Source organism: Felis catus, chromosome D4 (assembly GCF_018350175.1).
Source record: "Felis catus isolate Fca126 chromosome D4, F.catus_Fca126_mat1.0, whole genome shotgun sequence".
NCBI lineage: Eukaryota > Metazoa > Chordata > Mammalia > Carnivora > Felidae > Felis > Felis catus.
The window spans coordinates 3,166,056-3,192,191 of record NC_058380.1 but is presented as its reverse complement, the minus strand read 5'-3'; the positions used below and the strand labels follow the sequence as shown (position 1 = coordinate 3,192,191).

Here is a 26,136-nt window from a genome sequence, read left to right as displayed (position 1 = left end):
GTTCCACAGTCATTGGTACTGTCGTTACGGGGGTGGGGCCCTTTGGAACAAGAGGGGCTTCTCTTGTTAAATTCGGCCAGCACTGAGCGCTGAGACGCCCCGGGCCGTGAGCCTGAGCTGCGGGCCCCCAGCGACAGGGACGGTCCCTGCAGCGGCCGCAAGCCCCCGGGAGGCAGGACCCCTGAGAGACGGTGCCCGACCATCTGGGCCGTGGGGCATATGTGCTGTCTGCTGCTTCCTCGCTCCTCTGGGCGCTGCCTCCTCTTTCTCAGACCCGAAGCCCCGGGGAAGCAGACGCCTGATGTCCCTCCACACCCTCGGGATCCCAGGCTCCCCCAACACGGCGGGTGCACAGAGACGGTCTCCCCCCTGCTCATCGCTCCCCCTCTGCCGCTCCCCCGTGCACCTGCTCTCCTCCAGCCATCCCGGCCCCACAGTACACTTAGCTAGCGGTCATTACCTGTGGAAGCAGGTTTTCACAATAGCGGCTGTGAGTTTGGTCTTTTTTCAATTTTACCACTTACGCTTTGTATTGTCTGTAATCTTTTTCCATGAAGCAAATAGCTTCTCCTCTGATGTCAGAGGCCTTGGTCCGTTAGCTTGTCCCCTTGAGGACAGCTAGAAAAGCTGAGAAAACTGCAAAGTGGGGCCCGGGCAGCACAAAGCAAACGTGTTGGTGAACACCTCGATGGAGCTCAGCCCGCAGGTGGCTGCCCGTAGTGCTGGGCTCGGCTTTTCCACCAGGCTCTGCGACCCCTCGGAGGCAGCGTATCCCAGGTGGGGTGTAGCATAGCCCATGCCTTGGAAGGGACCCTCCCAGGCAGTCTGGTGCCCCTCTAGACCTGGACCCCAGCTCCCAGTACATCTCAGACCCCGCAGGACACCGCGATCCCTGTCTTCAGAGCCAAAGAAAGGGCCAGAACTGAACCTTGGCCAGTAGTCACGGGAGAGACATCTCTCTGCGGGAGGCTGGTATCATCTTCTACCTCTGACTGTGTCGATTCTCCGGTTTCCAAATAGAGAATTCAGCACACAGGTGCAGCAGCAGCAGGGGAGGGAGGGGTGAGTCCCCGAAGGAGAGGGCAGGGACTGGAGCACCAGGTGAGGCTGTGTGCCCACTGGGCTCACAGGAGGACACTCTCTGCGCTGGGCTGTGGGGTGTGGGGGGTCGTGTAGGGTGGTCAGCCAGCCCTGAGTTCCCCGACGACTGGAAAACCTCCTCCCAACTCCTGATCAATCACATGTCCTTGCTGTCACCTGCACAGGTGACCAGAGGAAACCACTGTCATCCTCTAAGGCATTAGCATCTTCAAGATGAGGCGAGTCAAGGTAACGGCGAGGCCAATGGCTGCCTTCTTACAAATCCTCAGGACAGCGTGTTGATGAGCAAACCCCTCGCATGTGAGTGTGGTCAGTTCCTGCCGACCTCACCGAGAGCTCTCACTGGGGCTGTGGGACAGGACTGGGGCTGGGCCCCACGTCAGCCAGGCTCATGGTACCTGGAGCACGTTAGCTTATTAACTAGCGGGGAGAAGAGTCGGGGTGGGGACCCTCCTCGCCAAAGCGGGAGCCGGTGCCACAGCCTGACTCCCCAGGGCCCCTGCCCTGCCTGCTTCTTCCCCCCCCTCCCCCACCTCCTCCGTCTCTCCGTCCCTCTCTAGAACGCTTGCATTCTGGCCCTTGCCCTGGTGTGAGTCAGAGTGCACGGCCAGGCAAGTCTGTGCCTTGGGGAAGGGGTGGAGGGTGCTGTCCAGGAGACCGTGCAGGGCACACCCCTGAGCGGGCAGGGTCCTTCACTGTCCTGCTCCCCGACAAGTTCTAAACCCTGTGAGCAGGACCCAGCTCACCGTGAGTGCTTAAAGATTTTTGGTGAATAGATGAGTATATTATTAGATCAATTTACCTGGGTCATCAGCTCAGATTATATATAGTTACTAATTTCCCTTTATATGTACTAATTAAACATACTTGCTAATTTATAATTACTAGCCAAACCTTATTATCTCTTCACCTAAGAGTGTTTACCCTCATGACATACCCCCAGTGGTCGATACAGTAAGATTTGATTTGGGGACTTGCGATGTTAGACTAGGACATTCAATCCAATCTTTCCAACGAAGGCAAGGGGAAAAACTGGGCCAATTATTTCTAAAGGTCTGAAGGCATCAGAGAGCTGGCCAGGAAGGGAGCAAGTAGGAGACAGAGTCAAGAGAAGCCGTATTTGCAGGGACATAGGCCTGGATTCAGGCGCTTTTGCCCCAGACGTGACTTGAGTGGGTCAGCAGTGCCTTTGACGTCCTGAAGGAGGTGGGGGGGGGGGGACATGGGAGTACGAGGACCGGGGGCGCCCATGGTGATCTCCTGCATGTGGATTGGAACCCTGGGAGTTAACACTGAATCACCAGTAAATGGCGGGAAAAGCAAAGACACCCTGAGGAGACCGTAGCCGGTGCAGAGACATCTGGGGGCTTGGAGAGTCACGGTTTCTGAAGTTGGGGTTAGTTGGTCCGGATTGCTAGTCAGGTCCCCCTCAGGGGGACCTGTGGGCCTCATATTATTTCTAGAAGGAATTTTTAAAGCAATGTCTAGGAAATGCTCAAATCTAGCCTGACATGGGAGGAGACCAGATGACATTAAAAGAACAAGCAGAAAGAACCAATGACAGAAATAGGCCCCCGGGGGATCCGAGATTAGAATTCCAATCTGCAGGGACACCTGGGTGGCTCCGTCGGTTGACCGCGTGACTCTTGATTTCATCTCTGGGTTGTGAGGTTGAGCCCTGCGTCCAGCTCCACGCTGAGCACGGGGCCTGCTTGGGATTCTCCCTCTCCCTCCCTCTCTCTCTGCCCTTTGCCCACTATGCACACGTGCACGCGCATGCCCTCTCTCTCTCTTTCTCTCAAAATAAATAAATAAAATATGAAAATAACAGGAATTAGAATATGCGTCCTTGACTTCAGTCCAGGTCTTTGCCCCCCTGGACAGGACAGCCTGGTGAGACAGTCTATGAACACCTAGTAGTGGACCCCTTCACACAAAATGTGAGCAGGTGTAACTTAGCAACGACATTCCACACCACTCCCTTGCTGTCTCTCACACTCCCGTGACCATATGTCTATCTTCTACAATAGCTGAGCACTTCTGCAAAGGGTTTATGCTATTCTTCTTTATCTCTCCCTTTCTCCTCCTTTATTTCTCTTTCTTTCTGCCGTGAACTGAATGTTTACGTCCCCAAAGATTCCCATGTTGCAGCGCCCCCTTCCCCCCACCGCCAAGTGGGATGGTGTCTGGAGGGGCCTTTGGGAGGTAATCAAGATAAGATGAGGTGTGCCAACGGGAGAGCCCTCACCAGAAGCGACCCTGCAGCACGCTGACCTCCAGGACCAGGATGAATAACCGTGTTGTCTGACCAGCTCAGTCTGCGGTGTTAGTTATGGTGGCCTGAGCTAAGACACCTTTTCAAACCTTTCTTTCTCTCCTTCTCATCTTTTCCCTCCTCCACCCTTCTTCTCCTTAATATTCCATCCGGTCTAACGCTCCCTTGCTCCTAATTATCTCAGCACGTTTCCACAGGTACGCCATCTCTGGGCCTGTGTGGGCCGGGGGTGGGGGGGGTCCCCCACATGCATGCACCTCCTTGGCTTCCAGAATCTGTCCCTATTTGGACTGGACCTGACTTGCTTTAACTCAAGTGTGTCCCATCTGATTTTCTAGATCGGACCCCAGCTGTCCAAGCATGATTTGCTCTGGGCGTTGAGTACTGCCTCCTTTTTGATGGCTCGGGTCCTAACCAACGTCTAAGGTCCACATCTGTGTCCTTGTTAGAAGGTGGATTTTAAATTGGCAGCGACCACTTTAGAGAGCATCCCACCGTTTGCCCATTTCTTCTCTCACTTGGACTCGAAGACCAGGGTGTGAGAGAGGCGCCGATATCCTCATTTCCAGGGCGGGAGCGCCAAGGTTTGCAGACCTGAAGGGCACGTGCTCAGGGTGACAGGCAGCTCAGGCTGGAGTGGGAGGGAGCACCGGGTCTCCTCCAGTTGATGAGGAAGAAGCGTCTCAGTGAATCACACTGGTCCTCCCAGAGCCAGCATTGGCCAAAAAAGGTGTGATACTTGCCTATATTTGCCAAGAGCCTAGAACGTGGAGTTTTCAAGAAGACCTGTTGTCACGTTGTTCTGTGACCGGAGGATCAGTGCTGTGGCGGTAAAGCTCCGATAACTGCCTGGACGGGAGCCCTGACGCCCAGATTCCCGTGGTGTAAATGCTCCCTCCGTGGCCCACCCCAAGCTGCCTTCATGACGTCACTGGGGCCGAGGGGGGCAGAGACGCAAATAGCCCATCGTTGTATTCTTTCTATCCCACTAATCCAACGGAGGCGAACATCCCCAGGAGCATGGATAATAGTAAAACAATTGCGAAGACATGAGTTTGAGCGTTTATTACCTTGGTTTTCATACGATTTAATTCTAAGTTTACATCATCTGTTTTTTCATGACGGGGGTGTTTTAACAGCCGACTCGTGACTTTCCTGATAATTCCACCACGAGCCGGCCCCGGCACGCCATTGGCTCTGAGGTCAGCATGAGCCGGCCCTGGCACGCCATTGGCTCCGCGGGCAACACGAGCTGGCCCGGCACGCCATTGGCTCCCCGGCAGCACGAGCCGGCTCCGGCACGCCATTGGCTCTGAGGTCAGCACGAGCCGGCCCCAGCACTCCATTGGCTCTGAGGTCAGCACGAGCCGGCCCCAGCACGCCATTGGCTCCGCGGGCAGCACGAGCCGGCCCCAGCACGCCATTGGCTCTGAGGTCAGCAGGAGCCGGCCCCAGCACGCCATTGGCTCCGCGGGCAGCACGAGCCGGCTCCGGCACGCCATTGGCTCTGAGGTCAGCACGAGCCGGCCCCAGCACGCCATTGGCTCCGCGGGCAGCACGAGCACGAGCCGGCCCCAGCGCTCTCTCCGCTGTGTTGTCAGGACGAGCCGCCTCCAGCGCTTCGTGGGCTGCGTTAAGGTGCTCGGAACCAGGAGACACGGGAGCAAAGGTTAGGTCACAGAAGTCGACACCAGTCCAGTTGTTTGGGTTGGTAGTTTGGGCGGTTTCTGCTGCAGCGCACCACGTGTAATCGCGCAGGGCGGGCGCTCCTGCAGGGGAATGGCTCAGGGCGCCTCCCAGGCGACACACGCCCAACACCTGCACAGCTCCCCCTGGGAGCCTGGGCGCCACCCGCAGCCTCTCTGGCCTCAGGCTCCGAGGTTGCGCCCCCTCGCTCGGGAAGGGGTGGGAAACTGCGCCCCGGGGGAAAATGAGGACAGAAATTATCGACGTAGAAATCAGACCTGGAATAGAAGCTCATGAAAAAGCCGATTGAGAGGCATGAATTGCCACTTGGGTAAATATTTACCCATCGTGCGCTGCTTATGTTTGGGATCACCGTGATTGCGTGTGGAAGGGCTTCACCGGGTGTTTATGTAAAACACTCAAGAGCTAGTGATACAGCCATTTGTGATTTTAATGAAGTGTTCAGAAGCGTTTGAGTTTGCAATCAGCGTTTCAAATTTTAGGGACACCTGATCTTTGATGCACCAGCTGGAGAGCGGTGCGTATGGAGAGAGGTGGTTCTCAAAGTCTGGTCTCTGGACCAGCAGCGTCAGCATCACCCGGGAACCTTTAGAAATACAAACTCTCAGGTTCTGCCCCCGCCGGTGTGTTTCAGCGAGCCTTGGGGGTTCCAGTGCATGCTCGAGTTTGAGAACCGTTGCTCCGTGGGGGGTTGATGACTTTAGGTAAGTAAACTAGGTGTTAGGTAAAGCGCAAAAGGTACGGGACGGCCCTTTTCATGCACTTAGCCTCTCGGACGTTAAGGGGTCCGCTATGGTCACCTGGAGATTTCTCCCAAGCCTTTGGTTCTCTGTTAGCCCTCATGACATGTTTCCTGACATCCATAAAGTGCAGGATGGAGCACATACCACAGCGGCTTCCTCCCCAGCTTTGGGGAGTGGTGGCGCTCCGCTGGGAAGGGCCAGCACTCAGACCCCCTCAGGGCTTGGTCCCTCTCCACCTCCCTCAGCCTGTTCAGAGCACGGCGAGCCCTTATGTGTCCTCAGCACTTCGCAAGGGGCGCCGGGCACTGTGGAAAGTCAGTGTTTCGCTGTGTGCAAAGGGTGTATAGCTGTTTTGTGTGTGAGTGTGCGGGGAGGGGTGTGTGCATGGATGTGTGTGTGGCTCCTGGTGCGTAGGATGGTGTGTGTGCATACCCGCGTGCATGCGTGCGTGGCGCGTGCATACGTGTGTATGGTGTCTATTTTAAACCCTGTGTCCTTGGAGAGGTGCTGCTGGGCATACTGGTGGAAGGGGAGACCCAGGACAGAAGAGGACACAGCGGGTCTGAGGGCCGTGATTCGGTGACCACCATGCTTGCCGTGACGGTGCCCTGCGGAGTGACACGGTCCCCAGGGGAGCGTCCTGTGTCGCGGGCAGACGGCTTCCATCCTCAGCCAGGGGCCGGGGTGGGTGCTGGGCAGGACATCCGTGTGTGCCCCAGCATCCCCGAGACCTCGACATGGCCCCACGTGGCAGGAGAGGGAGACTGAGGGCCGGTTCAGGGCCAGGTCCACGTGGTTTCCTTGCATGTCCGTGAGGGCATCTGGACTTCTGCCAGCCTTGGTTGGTTCTTGGGGCCTGGCCTCCTCGCGGCCACACACCCCGTCTTGCTTCTCTGCCCAAAGCGGGCACCCTGGGCATGCCCTGCGCCGGGCGGCTCTCCTCCCTCTCGTTCTGGACGGAGCATCGCAGACTCACGCTTGAGTGAAGACACCCTTTGTGGCTGCAAACCCCGCCCTCAGCGACTTGCTGCTTCTCCCCTGCAGGTTGGTGGGACAGAGCGCTGATTCCCAGGGCGAGGGTCTCCGGGAGAGCACGGACCCCGTGGCCAACAGCCTCGGGGCTCATTCCCACAGCCCCGCACGCGATGTTGGCTGAGCCCCAAGTGACCTGTGTGTGTGCAGGAGACTCTGGGCCCGCTAGCGTTTTACTCATCGGTTCCTATCCTTATGCTTTGGAGAAGCGAGCCCCCCCGCCACCTTCGGAGCAAAATTCTATTTGGGGCTTGCCCTCTGTCTTCTCCCCGGATTGGTTGCGTTCTGAGTGCATGGGGCAGACTAAGCCAAATCAGCCTCGCTTTCCCTGCGTGGACTTTCCCACCGCTCTTGTTCTCAGACAGCCTTTCCCCACACCGAAATCGGTGATCTATTAACTGCTTGTCCGTCTAATTGTTTTGTGGTGTGGCTAATACACAACTAGGTTTATTTTGGTGTGCGTAGCACAAGACAGAACTCAGACGGACCTCCTTTGCCTGACTACGTGGCCGACACCCTCACATTATTTGTCAAATGATCCACTTTTCGTTCCTTTCTTTACCATTTTTTTTTTCTGGAAGACCAGCATAACGCACACACCACACAGTTCACCCGTGCCAAGCATACTGTTCAACGCATTTTAGTAAGTTTGTGGATTTATGTAATTCTCACCACATTGTAGGTTCAGAACATTCCTCCCCCCACCAGACATGCCCTGTGTCCACCTGCTGCCTGTCCTCGCTGACACCCGCACCCCCGGGCAACCCCTGGTCTGCTCTCTGTGTCTGTGAATCTGTCTTTTCTGGGCGTTCTGTGGCCATGCAGTCACGCTGTACCCAGCCCTGTGGTCCTGGCCTCTCCCACGTTGCATTCCCATTTTTCAGGTTTATCTGCGTGGTAGCGGTCTGTTCCTTTTATTTTTTAATTTTTTTTTAATGTTTATTTATTTTTGAGACAGAGACAGAGCATGAACGGGGGAGGGTCAGAGAGAGGGAGACAGAATCTGAAAGAGGCTCCAGGCTCTGAGCTGTCAGCACAGAGCCCGACGCGGGGCTCGAACTCACGGACGGCGAGATCGTGACCTGAGCCGAAGTCGGCCCCTTAACCGACTGAGCCGCCCAGGCGCCCCGGTCTGTTCCTTTTAAATGTGGAGTAGTATTCCAGTTTTTGGATAAGCCAGATTTACCTCCTCATCGGTTTGTTGGGCATTTGGGTCGTTTCCGCCTTTTGGCTGTTGTGAATAGCGATGCTGGGAATAGTCACGTACAGGTCTTCACGTGGACGGATTTTTTTTATATCTCTGCAGTGAGTTCCCGGCAGTAGAATTCCTGGGTCATATGGCAAGTTTATGTTTAACTTTTCACAGGAACTGCCAAGTTGTTTTCCAAAGCCTCTGCGCCCTGCTACGTCCCTGCGTGGGTGAGGGCTGGAGGCGCTCTGTGTGCTCATCGGCACTTACTGCTGTGCACCTATGAAAAACGTTTGCACCCGGGGCTCCTGGGGGGTTCAGTCGTTTAAGCGTCCGACTTCAGCTCAGGCCATGACCTCGTGGTTTGTGAGTTCAAGCCCCGCGTCGGGCTCTGTGCTGACAGCTCAGAGCCTGGAGCTGCTTTGGATTCTGTGTCTCCTTCTCTGTCTGCCCCGCCCGTGCTCACACTCTGTCTCTCTTTCTCTCTCTCTCTCTCTCTCTCAAAAATAAACATTGAAAAAAATGTTTGCACCTGTTTCTTTTTTATACTTTACGTTAGCGTGAGGGACATCGATTTCAAGTTATGGCCTGAGAGGTCCTGTATTTTCAAATCCTTCCCTGGCAGGGCACCAGGGGCCTTCCCCACCTAATGCATTCTTGTCTCAGGCGGTGCTAACTCTCATGGAGTGTATGTCCCTCAGAAGATGAAGAAACGTTACGTATTTATTTCTCACGCCTTGCCCAATGCCTAAAAACATAATTTGAATTCGGAACCAAGGACATTTTGACTTTGACCCTTGAGCTTACTTCTTTGGGCTCTGGAGATGACAGAAATATCACCAAAGTATCCTGAGTCTTAATGCCACAACGTCCTTTGGGACGCTGGGGCCTGAGCAAGACGTTCCTCCCTGTTAATCATTCAGGGGGTGCTCCATCGAGCATGTTGTTCTGGGACCTTGACCCCAGCTTTGGAGCTGCCTGCCAGGCCCTCGGGCTGCTCGGAACAGGTCCTGGGAGGCTGGTGTCCACGCAGAGACGCGGGCGCCCTGGCCACACCCAGCTCCCAGCCAGCTCTCGGCGCCTGCTGGAGTGCCTCGCCTGGGCTCCGCCACGCTGCCCTTTAACAAAACACTGTCTCTCCGTCGAGGGATGGAACTTTCTGTTCCCTTTGATCTCCCGTCCACAGACTATGTGCCACCTGACTGGAAGGGTCAGGCACAGAGCGCCCTGCCCGATGCCTGTCCCTTGGTCGCTGTTTCTTGCCGAGAGCTGTCTCTCCAGGACGCGTAGGTGTCTCCCTCACAGCAGGCTCGCAGAGAGCGAGGCGGATCAGTCAAGAGCAGGCGTGTGTCGCCTGGGAAGCTGCTCTTTATTTCTGCAAAGTCCTGTGAACACCAGTCAGACGGCCTAAGTGGGGCAAGAGGTGTTGAACGGTGGGTCCTCCCCCTGCGTAGCCCTGAGCTGGAAGCCCGGGCCCCTGGATCGCACAGCGGGCAGCCCCGCTCTTTCCAAAGCATCCTGTAGGCAAGTGTTAGAGACGGTGAAGAAGCTTTTCTGCTCTAAAAAATACAGCTCTTGGGGCACCCGGGTGGCTCAGTCAGTTGAGCGTCCGACTTCGGCTCAGGTCGTGATCTCGCCGTCCGTGAATTCAAGCCCCGCGTCGGGCTCTGTGCTGACAGCTTGGAGCCTGGAGCCTGTTTCAGATTCTGTGTTTCCCTCTCTCTCTGCCCCTCCCCTGCTCATGCGCTATCTCTCTGTCTCAAAAATAAACATTTAAAAAATAAATAAAAAGACAGCTCACTTATCATTACCATCTATTTAAAAACAATAAGCCACTTCATCCATGGTTGCAGGATTTTTTAAAGTATCATACAGCTGACCCTTGAAAAAGACAGGTTTAAATTGCATGGGTCCACTTCTACACAGTTGTTGTTTTGATAATTACAGGACGGTACTGTAAATGTACTTATTCTGATTTTCTTAATACCATTTTCTTTCCTCTAGCTTCCTTTATAATAAGAGAACAGGACATACATGTACAAACTATGTGTTAGTCGACTGTTTATGTTAAATCAGTAAGGCTTCTGGTCAACAGTCAGCCATTGGTAGTTGAACTTCGGGGAAGTCAAAAGTTATACTTGGATTTTTGACCACACTACGGGGGGCGGTTCCCCAACCCCTGGGGTTGCTCAGGGGTCAACTGTGTATGTGTTTTCACATCTTCCTGTTGGGGAATAAGATACGCATCCAGAAAAGTTGAGAACACTCAGGACCTGTGGCTTCACTGCTTAGTGTAAACCGACCCCCTGTGTCAACACCTCCAGTTCGGGAAGCTGCAGGCGGCCAGCGCGGTGCCCCCTCCGCGTCCCTGGCTCCTGGTTACCCCGCTGGCTGCTCAGGTGGACGTGGCGATGACTTGTCACCTCCCCAGCTGCAAGTTCCAGTCGCCCGTTGGTGCTTTCTCAGTGGTCAGTACTGAGGACCAGAAGGCTTCATTTCAACATGGAAGATTTCTCAGCATCTTCTCTGGTGCGTGCTGCTGCTTCTGTGTGCTTCGAGAAGTCCTTGCCGACCCGAGGCCTTGAAGGTAGGCCCACGACCCCTAGAAGCTCCCGTCGGGCCCCTTTGCAGGTGGACACCCGCCCCCTGGAGGCATGTGAAGTAGGGACCATGGCTGAGGCTTGATCCCGCCGCTTGCTGCCCCCCCTCCCCCCAGCGCTCTGGGACCCCCTGCCCGGGGACAAAGTGTGGCCTCACTCAACCCTTCTGTCTCCTCCAAGCCCCAAGCTCATATCTCAAGGTGTTAGTTCCTGAGCCCTTCTCACAAATCCCGCGGTCCTGTCAAACAGGTTCTCCCGCCCCCAGGCCCTGCCGCTGTCCTTCCCCACACCGCTGCTCTCCTTCCTCAATTCTAGAACCAGCCCGGCAAGTGCCACACGCAGGTGGTGAGGTGGTGTGGAACCACGCTGACTTCACAGTGTGTTGAGAACTGACATCTTTACCCAAAACGTCAGTCCGTGAGTGGGGTAGATCCCTGCACTTACTTAGGATGTCTCCAAATTCGTAATGTTGTTTTTGCTTCACTGTCTAGATTCTTGCTCCTCGGGGTGTGTCTACGGGCGCCCTCTGGGGGCTGAGCGCGGCCCCGGAGCCCCCACCCCACTTGGAGGGTTGCCCTTTCGTTTCCTTCTCTCCCCTTCCCACACTGACTCGGATATGAGTCTTGACGAAGGCTGAGGACAGGGCAAACTCCGGCCCCTCCAGGCCTCGGTTTCCCTGGCTGTAAGATGCAGAACCTGATGCCTCAGTGGCGGACGCGGGAGGGTAAGTGTTTAGTTCAGAGTTTGGAATGTGAGACGCACTCAGTTATTGCTAATCAAAATAACACAAGACATGACCAGGGAAACAGGCGATCTGTAGGGCGGGCACCATTCAAAGGGAACCAGCCCCGCGTGAGGACACAGAGATGTCTGGGGGCCACTTTCCAGAGGACGTGGTCCCGGAAGGATGGATGGATTGGCACGTGGGACCGAGGGGGGAGCAGTCCAGGGCCAGGGCCTCCAGTCCGCACCCTCAGCCCTGAGGAGGGCTGTGGCTGCAGCCGCCGTGGCGAGCAGAGCCGTGGGGTGGGTGGGTTGTCCTGTCGCAGGAGGGTGGCAGCCGGCGCTGGGGGTCCTGACCCTGCACAGGTCGGGGACCTGCTGATGTCACCGTGCACCCCCTTAGTCCTGCAGGGGCAAGGAGGGTTTCGATAACCGCAGGGGAACCGAGTCACGGACTGTCTGGGACGCTCTCAAGCCCCACTCCTCACGCAGAGAAGGAGCCGGAAACTCTGGCCTGGCTTCACGGCATTTCCCAACTTGCCAGGGAATTTTACAGGCAAAGCTTAAACTCACGGTCATAATGATGATTCTGAAACAGAGGGCGTTTTAGAGCAGGAGAAATGGAAGGGTGCGTCGTGGGGGCGGAGCTTGAGCCGGAGCTCGTGAGTCCAGGGTGGTCCCCTGACAGCGCGGCTGCCCAGCCCCAGCAGGTGTGTGCTCCCCAGGGCAGGCCCTGTCCCAGCAGACCCCTGCCTGTGCCCCCCCAGGACCCCTCCTGTCTGTGCCCCGCCCCCACAGAACCCCTGCCCCCAGCCTCCCACACAGAACCTCCTGCTGCTCCTCACGGTGTGAAGGTTCCAGGCACCCCATGGTGCCGAGGGGTCTCAGGAGTGGCTGCTTTGGCTTCCAGATGAGAGATGTCGACTCGGGGACAGTGTGACCCCCCTGAAACGGCATGGGGAACGCAAGTGACTTCCCATCCAGGCGGGGGGTGGGTTGGGGTGGGGAAGCTGTCTCAACTCACTCCTAGGGACCTGAGGCTGGCTCAGTGTGTGAGAAGAGGGACGCGGCGATGCTAAGGGTTTAGGGGAAACTTGGCGAGTGGGCCAGCTGGCCTCGGGCAGCCATCCCTGCACCACAGACCCCCGGGTACCCCCGTGCCAGACGGGCTGGTGAGCACTGGGACGCGGTCCCCAGTCCCCGGCAGATGGCCACCCCGTGCGTCCTGACTCCCGTGGCGCGACAGCTCACAGAACAAGCGACACACAAGGGCAGATGAGGAGAAAAACAGCCAAGGGAAGAGGCCCACGGTGTGCCGAGTTGCTATTCGGGAGCCCCGAGAGGGGGCAAATTGACAAGTGCGCGCACTTGACAACAGAGCCCTGAGTCTGTTTCCGGTCTCTGGACCCGGGCATCTCTCCCAGGAGAGGCACAGGTTCCGGCCATCGGGAGCCTGCAGGGGGAGCCTGGAGAAAGGTGAGTGCACAGGGTCCGCGCAAACGTCCCCGCTGTGTGCCGAGGGGTCAACACGCCTTGGGAAGCCAGTTCCCTCCTTTGACACATTTACAAACAAAACCCAGTTGTGGACAGATGCCCACGTCCTGGACTCAAGGTCGGAAGGGACCAGAGAAGCGACTTCATTCTCAGACAGACGTCCCGGAATCTGTCTGACTTTCCGAGCCAAGCAGGACACCAGACAGCCTCTCAAGTCAGCAGACACCGAGGGACCGTGGGATCCAGGGGGCATGGCGAATGACACAGCAGATGTCTTCCCGGGGCTCGGACCCCCCCCCCCCGCCTCGGAAACCCCCCACCTCGGAGCCCCCCCACTGAGCTGTGACATGTAGGCAGGCGTTCTTGACGTATTCTTGAACACAGTCCTTTGTCAGATACGAAGGATCCTCACTGTGTGGATTCCACATCTGAGAGTTCACTTGCTCACTTGAACGAATCTAACCCCAAATTAATCCCTCGGGTCTTACCCCAGTCACTTGTGAACATGCACAGAGCAGGGAAAATCGGTCCCTTGACACGCAGTTCATACTGCTTGTGCCCCTTTCATGGTCTGTTTATTGCCTGTGTGTGTGTGAGATTTTGTGCTTTTTCTCGGTGACACTCGGAAAGTCAAGGACTGTGCTAGCAGTGCTGTCCTGTGTCCCTAAGCTCCAGAAGGCTGTGATGGGTCTCGTGCAGATACGTGTGTTTCTCACATAAGCTTCCTGCGGGCATGAGTGTCGTGGGCCCTGAGCTCAACATTCACGAATCGTCAACAGTCATTAAATCAGGCGTCCTTAAACAGAAACACACATGAAGCGAGGCCACGCGTGTGAACTCAGCGTTCGAGTGACCTGATAGACCACAGCTACTGTGGGTCCCAGGAATCAACTGTGTTTCCCAAATGTTTTCTCCCCATAGGCGACTTACCTGTTCTTTCTTTACTGATGTCCCCTGATGAACGGTGGCTTTGCATTCTGATGGAGGCTGATTCACCAATATTTTCTTCTGTGGTTTTGTTTTGTGTGTCTTGAGAGGTCTCTGTCTACACCTTCTCTTCTAGAAGCCTTATGGTTTCAGTTTTACTTGGGGCCTAGAAGCCATCACACGCTTACCACCGTGTGTGTGTGAGGCAGTGTCCACACTGAAACAATGCCATGATCCCACTCTTTCCCCCAGACACACGAGGACGCACAACCCACTGAATGCACCTCCTGTTACTGAACGCCTCTGACCGTGGCCTCTGGGATCAACAGCACATTTCATTGGGAAGAGCTGGGCCCCATGCTTGTGACGTCCCCTTTGCCAGACATTAACCCCCCTCTAATATGCACGCTGGAATCAGGCTGTTAACTTGTTCATTGATTTAACCAATATTTATTCATCTCCTACTACGTGCCAGGCACTCCACTGGTTCTGGGGGTCATCTAGGAGCTCCCATTCCTATGGGAGGGTGAGACACCAGGTGGTGAATGGTCTGACTTATGATCTATGTTAAAATAGTGATAAGTGGTTTGGAGAAGCGCAGAGAGCCACGTTCTGGTCCTGCGGGGAAGGCAGGGGAACCTCAGAGGCAGTGACACCAAAACTAAGCTCTAAAGGGAGGTGAGGGATTAGCCAGATAGGGCAGAGCATGTGCAAAGGCCCTGGAGTGGGAAGGGATCCTGAGCACTAAGGATTAGAGTGCTAAGGAGGAATATCGGCTGTGGGTGTGAGGAGCACTGGCGGAGGGTGGCTTGGAGAGGCTGGTGCTGTCCGGCGGAAGGGAGCGGTCCACATCGATGACATCCAGCACGGTAGCCATCAGCCACGTCAAGCTGCAAGCCCTCGAGGTGTGGCTAGTGGGACCGAGGAGCCGAGGTTTCGATTTTAGGTAAGATTTAAGGAGCGCGCGTGATGCGCTGGTTTTCGAGCAACAGCGGACAGTCCGGAGCTCAGAGCGGGCGGATGACACGATCTGACCTGCACCTCATGTGTTGCTTGTCTTTGGCACCAACGTGAGCAGCGAGCGGACCCGCGGGAACGTCACCGTGGCTGTCGGGGAGAAACGGCGGCTTCCTGACCTCAGAAATGGGTAAATAGGTTCAGGGGTGGATTGGAGAGAGATGGGTAGGTTCATGCGTGGACGGCCCGCTGACCAAGCAACAGGAGGAGGGGCTGTCCCGCCCCTTGCCAGGCTGCTGACCACGAGGACCAGGAGATTCCCGTGGGCCGGGACACTCGGTGTCCACGTGGAACAGGCTGTCGAGCTCTGAGGCAAGGCTGAGGCTGCAGACTCTCTGAGCGTTCAGCGGAAGCTCGGTGCTGATGAATCAGCGTGGAGGTCACATGAACACAAAGTGTGCTGCAAAATCCAGACTCCCTGTTCCCCGGATTCCTGGGCAGCACCGGCTGTGTGCTCACACGCGGTGCCCCCGGCTCCGTGGTAGGCAGGTGCCAAAGTCCTGTTCGAGGCTCAGAAACACCCGCAAGAGCCTCGCGGTGCTAACGGGCACGTTTCCACAGAGCTGGGCTCCACACCGCTGCTCCCTTCACGGTGTCCGAGTGTCCCATGTGTGCCCGTCAGATTGCCTTGGGCTCCTCCTCCTGTTGGGGCGCTTGACCCTCCCCAGCACCGTGTCCCCACGCGGGGCAGGCAGTTGACAGGGCAGTAGCCCATCATCCACAGAGCCCATCATCCACAGCCGTGGGAATCATTCACAGTGGTGACCCCTCAACGCAGGGCCAGGACGTCGTCCCAAAGACCGACGGGAAGTGAATGTTGACTGCAGGCAGAGGCTCACCGTGGCCCATCTGTGACGGGGACGCTTCCACCGGCTGGCCCAGCATGCACTGGGGCAGCCCGAGTGCACACCGGACTGCAGGGGACAGAGGAACTTGCAGGGCCCTGGAACCACATGGCAAAATGCCCTCACATCGCCAGGGACACGGGAAGCAGCCCCACGATTACAACCGTCTCCCAGGGGTCCTGCCTCCCGGGGGCTTGCGGCCGCTGCAGGGACTGTCCCTGCCGCTGGGGACCCGCAGCTCAGGCTCACGGCCCCCAGGGCGTCTCCATGCTCACTGCTGGCCGAATTCAACAAGAGAAGCCCCTCTTGTTCCAAAGGGCCCCACCCCCGTAATGACAGTGCCAATGACTGTGGAACGAGGCTCAGAGGGGAAACCAGGCGTCCGTGTGGGCGCTCTCCGCACGTGGGAGTCAGTTGATCGGAGACGCGACCCGCTGCAGGTTCTAGGTCCCAGGGGCAAAATGCGGATTTCGAACGACTTTAGGGCCTGAAAGCGCAAGCATGTGCGACTGGAAGGGCGGGGACCGCACGTTTGTACCCGGCACGGTGGCGCTGTGATAAAGAGGACGTGGCCAGCAGACCGGCCGCGGGGAGCCTGAGCCGGCACATGCTCCTTCCCGTCCTGGCCACAAACGGCTTGCGCTCACAGCCCAAGGACCCGGCCCTTTCTTTGGCTCTGAAGAGAGGAAGCGAGAGGGACATCGGTTGATCGCTCACCGCCCCACAGAGGCGGTGGGGCCTCTTCTACGGCTTTGTCCCAGTTTGGGACCCGACTGCCGACAGCCACCCATCACGGCCAGTGAGCACAGGGGGCAGAGACATCCTCTGGACGAGACCGAGCCCCGCGTTGTGGCCTCAGGTCCCCGACGTAGAGGGCGGGCAGACAGTCCCCCCGAAGGGTCTGCATCCTCCCAGACCCCGCACAGCCTGCGGGCATGAGGCAGCTGGGGGCTCAGAAATGCCCGGGTAACGGGGCTGCAGTGTCCCTACGGTGTGGGGATGACACTGAGCTGGCCTTCTCCCCAGATTCTCCCCCCTCCCTTGGACCTCAGACCTCCTCAGACCCTGCATCTCCTGTGGTTCTTTGAAGTCAAACACCTGATGACGTCCTGGTGGCCACTGTCACCACCTCCTGCCTGCCATGCTGAGGGACAGCCTGTTGGCCATTTGGGGCTCCCTGGGTGGGTGGGCATGGGTGTCCCTGGGGGCTCACGGCCTGCAGCCCGGGCAGGAGTTCCTCACACCCCCGAGCCTGCCCTGAGCATGACATGGGCTTGGCCGTGACACCAGCACAGCTCCCCGGGAACAGAAATGTGCCCGTTATCATTGGAACAACCGTCAACAATGTGTCAAAGCTCGGTGTCCATTGTGAGGCGTACCGAGAGTTCTACACACACACACACCCCCTACACACCCATCGTGCTCATTCCAGGCTCGTGCTTCCCGCAGTGTGAGCAATGGTGTGCAGCCCATGCCCAGTCGGGAACACCCAGGACCCTCAGGAGCTGCCCCCGTGGGCCCGAGCGTCACTGACTTGCTCCCTGTGACCACAGCCTGGAGGAGGGGGCGGGGCTGTTCCTGGTGGGGGTGAGGGTGAGCCATCACGAGGGCGCCTGGAACAGGAAGAGACACTGTCCTGACCCAGGGGTGAGTGCTGGGGGCCCAGGAGACTGAGGCCTTGCCAGAGATGGACCTCTGGGTGAAATGGAGCCCTAGAGATGAGGAGTGTGTCGTGAGGAAGGCGATGTTTTCGGTCTCCGCCGTTGTCTCTGGCGTTGTCCGTATGACCCGTCATAAATTGTGCAAACTTGTGCAGAGTTATGATGCAAACATATGTTTATGTAGATCCTGGGAGGACCACACACACAGGGAGAGGTTAGCATCTACGTAGGGGGCTTTGCTTCCTTATCCTATCCCGGGAGACTCTGATCTAGGCAAACAGCTTCATCGTTCGTGACGAGAACTTTGCCAGAAGACCCATCGACTCTTCAGTGGAAAACGTCCAGACAGTTTGGACACTAAGATCCTGAGATTGTTCGGCTTGCTGTTCCCCGGATCCCTGCCTGTCACCCAGTCCTAACCGAAGCCACCTCACCCTGGATGACCGATTCTCCACGGACCCTGACCTCACCGCTCCTTGGAGGCATCTTTGAAGCCCTGGGGTCTCCTTCCCCGAGCAGGACGCTCGACTCTCCTCACCTGCGGGTGCTGGTGGGACATCTGGGGTCTGGCCCCCAATGCTCGCGTGCAGATCAGGGGCCTGGCTGTGGCCGGCTGTCTTAGGATCCAGCGTCACCATCCTGGGCTGCTGGGCATGGAGTACCGTGTGCCCCACATGAAGGTGACCCACCCCGCCTGACCCAGTGCCCTGAGGGGGTGGGGCAGCCTCGGGGGTGATGGGGGACACCTGCTTCGCTAACTGCCTTCCAGGTGTGTGCGTGCCCATAGCAGGTGGCCGTGTCGATGACATGAACACTCACGGAGGGCTTGTGTGCCAAGCAAAACTTCCGGGTCAGAATTCAAATCACAAGTGGCCACCTGTGTCGTCAGCATCGTGACAAGCCATCCTGTGCCTGCTCAGATGGGCGGTCGTGTTCCACTGCCCTGGACCGCAGGATCTCCCCAGGAGCCCAGGCTCAGCCGGGACGTCCTCACCAGCCCCGTGTTACGACCGTGACAGCAGGGTCCTACCCAGGGGCCTCCGTCCCACATCTTCCTCTGGGACCCCCTTGCCCGGGTTACAGGGCGCTGCAGTTGGAGGGAAGAGATGCGAGGCCGAGCTCTGGCGGGGAGAGCCGGTGCACCTGCAGGGAAGGACCCCGGGCACCACCTCCCAGGGAGGAAGAAGAGGTGCCCAGACCTGCGGCAGGTGCGGCAAGCCCCTGGCACCCTGAGAGGCTGCACAACACGACTGGAGCCGGAGAGGCTCTCATCTAAGTTGGATCATGACAAGGAGAGTTTCCCTGGGGATCCTTCTGGATTCAGGCCCTACGTTGCTGGAGGTTTATCTCAGCGAAGAGCCCGTGAGTGAACTTGTGACTTGTCCCGTAATGTCCTCCCAGGAGGAGCGGTCTGCATGGCTGACAAGATGGTTCTTCCCCGCAGCGGTGGGGGCTGTGGGGCCTCCAGGTGGGCGCTGCTCTGCCCTCGTGGTGTCCCTGCCCCCTCCCGTCCTCCCTTCTCCTGGTGTCCATGCTACAAGCAGAGACGTGGAAGAGGCCGCGTCCCCTTATGTGCTCGGCACCGTCAGACCTGACGTGCACGTGATCACGACCGTGCGTGTGGTCAGAGGAAACGCCCACGGACCCTCACGGGCTGTGACGCGGATCATTACTGACGATCAACCATCTGCAGCTTCAGGGTCTGGAGCGGGTCCCCCTGAGACACACCGACATGTCTGATGGCCTGCCGCCCGCCAACGTTCACGGCGGCTGGGAAGGCACACGTGGCAGGGGCCCGGGAGGAAGCCTGGAGACCTGGCGCCCGACTCGGCGACGTGCCGATGGCCCTGGACCGAGTGTGCGTGACCTCGGGTGCCGTGACCCCACGCAGACGGTCACCGAGTGGGGAGAAGGCGGGTCCAGAGCTGGGCTCCAGCCATCACGTCGCTGGTCCGTGTGCCTCACATCACTGTGCAAACACCGTCCGCAGACGCGGTTCTCACTAAAATGTTTTAAGCTTTCAAAGTGAAACGAACCAAGCAGCCTGTGTGGGGATTTTAGGGGCACAGGTGCCAAGTCCAAACGTCAGGCCCTCGAGAGTATGTCTCTCGCGCTCACTTCCGTGCCGAAGGTGTCCCGAACAGGCGGTGCCGTTGCCGCCCTGCAGGGACTCCAGATAGCCAGGGAGACGTGGGTCGATGCAAGGGCAGGGCCGTCACCTCCTAGGGCTGGAGTCACCCGTGAGCCTCTGTATGCTGAGCTGGGGGTGACGGGAGGGAGCGGGCACCCCATCCCGGCCCTCCTGGAGATCCACCTGCGCTGGACCAGATGTGGACCAGATGGGCCGCGGATTCCGCCTCAGCAGGTGCGTCACCTGTGCTGGTCCCCGCACTGGCTCCTCGGATGGGAGAGGGCCCAGGGGACACCCCCCCGAGACCCCTGCTGTGTGAGGAAGCTTGGAACTGGAGACCCCTTGCGGGGAGTTCCTGACATGTGCGGGGCCCCTGACACCCCACTCAGGCCTGCCAGGGTCCGGGGGAAATCAGCGGGGACCCGCTCGCCACATACAGAATCGTGCAAAACAGATCGTACCAGTTGCTTCCATCTGGGCATTTCGGTGGCTTGGATGCCGTGGTGAGTGACCCCGGGAAAGCCCAGTTCGGGGGTTCCAGCTCAGCTGCCCTCAATGGCATACGTCCCTGTGGCTCTCTCACCAGCCCTGCCCTCCCCAGGGCAGCTTCCAGATGCCTAGAGGGCGGGCTGAGGGGGGAGGGCCGCATGATGGATCAGCTGTCTTTGCTCCACTAGCATCGGGACCCCCAACAGCCCGAGATGATTCTCGGCGCGGTGGCCCCAGCAGCCCCCCGGGACATAACACCACGTCCCCGGTCAGCAGGGGCGGCCACCTGTGTGTCTCTCTCAGTCTGTCTCTGTCTCTATCTCTCCTTATGGTCCCTCTGCTGGTGCCCGCAGAATCCAGCTTGTCACATGGACAACTACCCGATCAGGTGTCCCAAAGGAAGCAGGCACAGCCACAGGGCCTCATCGATGGAGCCTCAGGAGTCCCACGGGCCACAGAGCCCGCCTGGGGACCTGTGGGGGATCCAGGAAGAGGTTGGCCGTCCCAAAACCCTGCCCCCCCCCCGCCCCAGCACACAGCGCTGTCTGGTTACATCCTCCCCCACCTGCAGGTGGACTCTGCAATCCACAGGGCCTGCGGACAGCTTCCTGGTCCTCCTCCATCTGGAGGTGACACCCCCAGGTCCCCTGCTCCTGCCCTGTCTGCTGACAAACAATGTTTACAGGACGAGGGATGGAAAACGCAGCAGTTCTACCTGGTTGGACAGGAACGAATACGTCTGTGTGAAGCAACACGTACTCAGGCTAATGTTTCGTAAAGCCATTTCCAAACAAGAGGTTTGGGCTGCAAATACGAGAAAGCCCATCTCAGAGGGGCTCTTACAGCAATGGCATTTAGTGGTGTCGCGGAAGAAGCAGAGTGAGGCCGGAGATGAACGACGCCCCACAGCCGGACACGTCCTGACCTTCTGTTTCGATTCCCAGCACGAGGACTCTTAACCGTCATGCTGGCTGCCTCCTAGTTACAAAATAGCTACCAGAGTTCCAGGCATGACACCAACATCCCACACTGGAAGGAAGGGGCGGGGGGAAAGTTGATGGAGTCCCCAGGTGATTTTTTTTTTTTTTTACCTCGCTGGGTCCCTTTCACCCCTGGAACAATCGGTGGCAAAAGAAAGGGGCATTATTGCTGTGACTAATTTACACTAAAGGGATGTGGGAACCTTCTCTTCTCTGAGCTCAAGGGCTCTTTGCCAGCTACATAAATGCAGAATTGGGTTCTTCTGGTAGGTGAAGAAGTGAGGAGCCAGTGACTAGGAGAAGGATGGTTCTTCCATGAGCGTAGGGTTGGGTGGGGAGGGTCCCAGATACGGCTTCTTGTGTTAGGCAGGGCCTGTGTTCAGAGCTCGTAAATAAGGTCAAATCTCGACTCTGTTTGGATTAGAGAAGGAAGAACGTGGAAACGTGAGCAGTGAAGCCAACGGTAGCCTCTCATTTGAATCCCGCATCCCGCACTTTGTCTTGGAAACAAAAGCGATCCGAGGAGTTCGTGCCCAGTCTCCCCCGACCAGAATCCTGCTGAGGCATCGATGGCCTCACAGACCCTCTCCGGAGGGTAAGATGAGGCCAGGTGGATGCAGGCAGGGCCAGCTGCGAGGACAGCTTCTCTGGGAGCTCCCCAAAATGGGGATCAGCCCGCACATCAACTTCCAGCTAATCTGGGTCAGAACCCTGTGCAGACGGGTCCGAGACTCGGATCCACCTGTCAGCAGGGTATGCCAGGCTGGTACGTTTTCTCCCACCGCAACTGTGAAAATTTCCGTCACCATATACAGTTGGGAAATGCCAGGGGCCTCTCCCCGGACGTCAGCCCCAGCACGGATGGACATGGGGCAAGCCAACAGCAGGTGCACTGGCCAGGACCCAGCAGCGGAAGCCGAGTGCGGATGTGAGTGTAAGCGGTCGGGCCACCCGGCAAACAGCTGGCAGCTTCCCCTGGAGGGAAGGGCTCACCTGGCCTGTTAACCGGGACAAATGAAAATACGTGCCCCCCCTCCGACCCCTGCCAAAGACTCAGGTAAGAAAACGTAGAGCAGCTGTCCTTGTAGGAGCGAAGACGTGGAAACATCCCGAGCCTCCAGGTAAATGGGGAATGCTTCTGAGTATCTCAAAACGTGCAGGCCAGGACGCTGAGCAGGGAGCTATAAATGCCCTGGAAGGCGGCAGCTCCATGGCGAGGCCCCGGGGCAGGGCACGGGCCCCCCTGACAGGTGCCGGAAATGGTCTACTGGTCTATCTTGGCTGTCTCGGATGCTGGGACGCACAGACGCTCGCGTGTACGCGAGACTGGCTGGAAAAGTCTCGAAACTCGGCCCCAGATAACAAGCGTGCACTTCAGTAGGACCTCCTGGGACTTAATTCCTGAGCAACGCTGGCCGCCCGCGGCTGTGCTTCCCAATTCCAGGGCTCCTGGGGGGCGGGTCCCGCTGGGGCGTCCTCCCCAGCCGCGCGGCAGCCTGGCGGCCTTCTGTGGTCTTTTCTCTCCGGGCTCTTCTTCGTTTCCTCGCTCTGGTCTCTCTTCCACTCCCGAAAGGACCTTTCTAGGACCCTTGTAGGTTACGTGATCCCGAGAAGGCACTGGGATGAACTCACGGCAGAGATGAAGTCGTCCGCAGAGCACACACGTTTTCCTCGTCTGCACGGGCTCGTGGGAGAGGAGAGAAGCCTCAGATGCAAAAGGGAGAGGGGTCCAGCCCGTCCCTCTCCTAGTGCCCCTGGAGCATCCGTTGTCCCAGACCCTCCTCAGAGCCACCGAGAGGGGGTAAGATCCCGGCACAGATGCACTCAGAATCGCTGGCGCTGTTCGCATCAGCGCCCGAGCCCCGAGGACATGCGCTCCGCAGGGTGGAGGAGGCCTTCCCGGCTGCCCTAAACCGGCCACCTGGAATCCGGGACCCCCAGAGAGGCCGAGGGCTGCTCCCTGGCCCTGGCAGAAGAGCCCCCGCAGGCTGCAGTCAACGTGCTGGGCCCCCCTCGGCACGGAGGGAGGGAGGAGGAAGAGGAGCATCCCCGATGAGGGCATCTCGCCTCAGGAAACCGGAAGGAGCGAGTCCCGAGCAGCAGGAAAGCGGCAAACCCTAAGGGCAGCAGGACCCTTGGTCTCAAGGGTCACCACCCCCCCCCCCCACTGATCTCAGGGACAGCACGGCCTTTGGGCATAGAAACGGGGTGGGGGCAGGAAGAGAGGGGACGCAGTTCCAGCTCGGGCCAGCGGCACGCTCTCAGTTACAGGGGCTCAAGAGTTGGTAATGACCCAACGAGATTAAACGTGCAAACCGTCTGAGCAAGTTCGCCCAGAAAGTGTGTGTTTTACAGACCGCGGATGGGTCTGTCTTTTGCCCCCAAAGTGGAACCAGTATGCCACTACAAGGTGACCTTTGTACAGGGAGCAACACTGCAGGTGGCGGCATCCGGGGACCCTCGTCACCTGCAGGGCTAGTCGGGGTGGGGCCGCGGGGACCGCTGTGGGGGCTGGAGCAGGTCCCCGAGCCGTGAGGAAGCCCGCCGTATGTGTCCCTGGAAAACACATTGGAAGGAGGGCTGCCCCCGTCCGAACCGGATTTGCTCCTGAACAACCTGTGCAGTGAATAGACCTGCAGCCTCGTCCGTGACAACAGTCACCGGGGCTCTGCTGGGCCGGCCCCGCTCAGCTGGGCTCCACTGTCCCGGGGCCCGGGACACCCGGACCATCAGCACATCCACTTGCCGGCTCTGCAGACTGCTTTCCATGCCTCTGCACACAGGAGCAGCTCAACCCCAGGCAGCCTGCAATCCCCCATCTCTCCTGAAATGTTTCCAGTTTGCACCTGCAAAGATTCAGTTGTGTGGTGTAAGCCAGTGCGGTAAACCCTTGGATCGCAAGTAACTTGTTCTGTGAGCGTTCCGAGGGAGCAAACGTTTCCGATATATTTTAACTTGATAAACGATTGATCCCTTGAAATACAAGTAGTACGTGATGCTGAATGTCACCGGATCACAACTGAGCCAATGGTTCCTCTCTCTCTCCCTCCCTCTCTCTCTCTATCTCTCTCACTCTCTCCCCCTCTGTCTCCAGGATTGTGATTGTCTCCCATGCTTGGATGCTTGGTCTCAGGCTATAGTGTTTGGCAGAAATCGGTGATTTTTCAGAACATTAGAAGGTGCCCCCAACTGGCACTGGTGTATTTTTTGTCACTTCAGAGCACTTATGGACAGCCCTCTGCTTTTCCATACAAGAGTGAGCTTAGGAATGCTTTGCTAGGTCAGGCTGCCTGCAGATAGAGACCTTTCCTCTGCTGTCTTATTGCCAGTTACATTAAATACAGAATATGACAAGAGCTTATTAATGCTGTAATGTAGTCAACATCCGTGTGAGCGTGCGAGCGTATACAACGGCCCCCATGCAGAGAAAGACTCCATTGAGCCGACAGATAGCAGTGATTCTGTTAGTGATAGTGAAAGTCGTTCGGCACAATAACCCTCCTCCTTTGTCTCCCTTCACACCAGCCATGAAGGTTTTTGAAGGGAAGTGCAGGTTAATTTGTTTATTTTTCTTTGTATTTTGTATTTATTATTTTGTTTTATTGTATTGTAGTCATTTTTATATGAAGATTTTTGGGTTGTGAACGCGCAAATCTTCTGAGTCTCCATCACAGTGAAACCTTGGACTGAGAGGAACTTGTTCCGCGAGTGTTCCTCAAGGCGAGCAAACATTTCTAATAAATTTCGACTTGGTAAACGAGCGACGTCTTGCGATACGAGTCATTCGTGACTCTGAACATCGCGCGATCCCAACTGAGGCAATGATTCTTGAAATTCGCCTTGATGGATGAGTGCTTTGGATTACAAGCATGTTTCCGGGACGAATTATGCTCGAAAACCAAAGTACTTGTGTACTTTAATTTTTTCTCTATCTGCTAAAAAACAGCTTTTGTTGAAAAAGAGAGGCTGGGGCTGAGAAGCTTCTTCACTAAATATTATTTACTAGAGGGGAGAATATTTTGAGGTTCAGGATTTAGTCTTGCCTGGGCCTTGATAGTTACTTCTACGTCACTCACGATGGGCATCAGAGAAAACATCAAGCCTTCTGAGCTCAACAGTGTATAACCAAGAGCCCCAGTACAGTACCGTGGACCAGAACCCTGTCCGTAGGAAGTCTGGCGAGGGCACATTCGTCTCCCTTTTTGGGCTCTACAGTTTCCCGAGAGCTCTCGGAATGTGACAGTTTGAACAGATTGTGACAACAGATGGGGAAAAAATCACCATCTGATTTTGGCGTGACGTGGAGAAATGGGAGGTGGTGAACAGTAATTAGAGAGGCCGCGTGCAGCCAGAAGACGCTGTCTACAGACAGTGAGGTTCCCCAAGGCTCACAGGAGGCTTGAACACCGTGAAGGAGGAAGGGAATGACGTCTGCCTTGCCACCTTTCACACCCAGGTCCCACTGACGTCCCCAGAGAACCCCCGAGCTGTTTTTATACAGTTCAAAACCTCCCCGAGAATGCAAGAGCCCCAGGGGGCGCACAGACCCTCAGCCCTGATCACACAGCAGCCCAGGAGACAGGCCTCACCCGAGTTACCTGGGGGAGGATAGAGGGCAGGGAGGCAGGGAGGCAGGGGCTCCTGGGGCAGCTGTGGCCGTGCTGGCAGCCTTTGTCCTGAACACAGGTATCGGCTGCGTCCTCTTTCAATACCGTTTGTATGTTGTAAACACTTAGTGGTGACATTTAAATCTTTGGACACGGAGTTCACTCCGGCGTGTGGACCCTGCGTGCACTCCGTGGAAACGGTGCTTTCGGCTGTCATCAGTCTTTCACATGCAGGTGTGCAAAGGCACAGGCCACCTGAACTCCTCAGACGCTCAGGAAAACCCTTAGGTGTGGGTGCTCGTGGCTCTGGAATCCGGAGGGAGCACAGAGGAGGAGCGGAGCTCCCCGGTGCCCAGGGCGGGGCGTGACAGGGACAGGCAGTGCTTGTCCGGACTCGCAGGAGCTTGGAGCCAAGACCCAGGTCTGCGGAGTGTGATGAGGGCCGCCGCTACTTGAGCGAAGCCCCGGTTTCACTGGGCAGGCAAGTACCCTGACTCATTAAGTAGCGGGAGGTGCATTCACTTAACACAGCAGGCGTGCCACCGTCCATACCGTGTCCAGAAACGAACACGTGGGAACCAGGAGACTAAATAGAGGCATCCCTGTAGAAGTGAG

General features: G+C 57.3%; 1 long non-coding RNA gene across 1 annotated transcript; it reads left to right on the top strand.

The window, feature by feature from the left end:
* The first annotated feature begins 12,381 nt into the window (after window positions 1-12,381).
* On the top strand, window positions 12,382-24,675 carry LOC123381589. Its single transcript, XR_006588795.1, has 2 exons — window positions 12,382-12,846; window positions 12,951-24,675. It is a non-coding gene; the product is annotated as an uncharacterized LOC123381589 (long non-coding RNA).
* The last annotated feature ends 1,461 nt before the right edge of the window (window positions 24,676-26,136 follow it).